Below are 2,267 nucleotides of genomic sequence, written 5' to 3'. Positions count from 1 at the left end.
AATAGTAGGCCAGGTAGGTAGGTAGGTAGATACAGTTGAAGTCGGAAGTTTACATACACTTAGGTTGGAGTCATTAAAACTTGTTTTTCAACCACTCCACAAATTTCTTGTTAACAAACTATAGTTTTGGCAAGTCGGTTAGGACATCTACTTTCTGCATGACACAAGTAATTTTCCCAACAATTGTTTACAGACAGATTATTTTTGCTTATAATTCACTGTATCACAATTCAAGTGGGTCAGAAGTTTACATACACTAAGTTGACTGTACCTTTAAACAGCTTGGAAAATTCCAGAAAATGATGTCATGGCTTTAGAAGCTTCTGATAGGCTAATTGACATAAATTAAGTCAATTGGAGGTGTACCTGCGGATGTATTTCGAGGGCTACCTTCAAACTCATAACGATGGCCATAATGACCATCGTTATGTTTGGAGGAAAAAGGGGGAGACTTGCAAGCCGAAGAACACCATCCCAACCGTGAAGCACGGGGGTGGCAGCATCATGTTGTGGGGGTGCTTTGCTGCAGGAGGGACTGGTGCACTTCACAAAATAGATGGCATCATGAGGTTGGAAAATTATGTAGATATATTGAAGCAACATCTCAAGACATCAGCCAGGAAGTTAAAGCTTGGTCGCAAATGGGTCTTCCAAATGGACAATGACCCCAAGCATACTTCCATAGTTGTGGCAAAATGGCTTAAGGACAATAAAGTCAAGGTATTGGAGTGGCAATCACAAAGCCCTGACCTCAATCCTATAGAAAATGTGTGGGCAGAACTGAAAAAGCATGTGCGAGCAAGGAGGCCTACAAATCTGACTCAGTACACCAGCTCTGTCAGGAGGAATGTCCCAAAATTCACCCAACTTATTGTGGGAAGCTTGTGGAACGCTGCCCGAAACATTTGACCCAAGTTAAACAATTTAAAGGCAATGCTACCAAATACTAATTGAGTGTATGTAAACTTCTGACCCACTGGGAATGTGATGAAAGAAATAAAAGCTGAAATAAATCATTCTCTCTACTATTATTCTGACATTTCACATTCTTAAAATAAAGTGGTGATCCTAATTGACCTAAAACAGGGAATTTTTACTAGGATTAAATGTCAGGAATTGTGAAAAACTGAGTTTAAATGTATTTGGCTAAGGTGTATGTAAACTTCCGACTTCAACTGTATGTAGGTAAAGAAAACAGTAGGCCAGGTAGGTAGGTAGGTATGTAGGTGATGAGAACAGTAGGCCAGGTAGTTAGGTAAAGAGAACAGTAGGCCAGGCAGGTAGGTAAAGGGAACAGTAGGCCAGGTAGGTACGTAGGTAGGTAGGTAAAGAGAACAGTAGACCAGGTAGGTAGGTAAAGAGAACAGTAGACCAGGTAGGTAGGTAAAGGGAACAGTAGGCCAGGTAGATAGGTAGGTAAAGAGAACAGTAGGCCAGGTAGTTAGGTAAAGAGAACAGTAGGCCAGGCAGGTAGGTAAAGGGAACAGTAGGCCATGTAGTTAAGTAAGGGGAACAGTAGGCCAGGTAGTTAGGTAAAGGGAACAGTAGGCCAGGTAGGTAGGTAGGTATGTAGGTGATGAGAACAGTAGGCCAGGTAGTTAGGTAAAGAGAACAGTAGGCCAGGCAGGTAGGTAAAGGGAACAGTAGGCCAGGTAGGTACGTAGGTAGGTAGGTAAAGAGAACAGTAGACCAGGTAGGTAGGTAAAGAGAACAGTAGACCAGGTAGGTAGGTAAAGGGAACAGTAGGCCAGGTAGATAGGTAGGTAAAGAGAACAGTAGGCCAGGTAGTTAGGTAAAGAGAACAGTAGGCCAGGCAGGTAGGTAAAGGGAACAGTAGGCCAGGTAGTTAGGTAACGAGAACAGTAGGCCAGGCAGGTAGGTAAAGAGAACAGCAGGCCAGGTAGTTAGGTAGGTAAAGAGAACAGTGGCCAGGTAGGTAGGTAAAGAGAACAGTAGGCCAGGTAGATAGGTAGGTAAAGAGAACAGTAGGCCAGGCAGGTAGGTAAAGAGAACAGTAGGCCAGGTAGTTAGGTAGGTAAAGAGAACAGTGGCCAGGTAGGTAGGTAAAGAGAACAGTAGACCAGGTAGTTAGGTAAAGGGAACAGTAGGCCAGGTAGTTAGGTAAAGAGAACAGTAGGCCAGGTAGGTAGGTAAAGAGAACAGCAGGCCAGGTAGTTAGGTAAAGGGAACAGTAGGCCAGGTAGTTAGGTAGGTAAAGAGAACAGTGGCCAGGTAGATAGGTAAAGGGAACAGTAGGCCAGGTAGTT

The sequence above is a fragment of the Salvelinus alpinus genome, chromosome 3 (assembly GCF_045679555.1).
Source record: "Salvelinus alpinus chromosome 3, SLU_Salpinus.1, whole genome shotgun sequence".
Lineage (NCBI taxonomy): Eukaryota > Metazoa > Chordata > Actinopteri > Salmoniformes > Salmonidae > Salvelinus > Salvelinus alpinus.
This window is presented reverse-complemented; position numbering follows the sequence as displayed.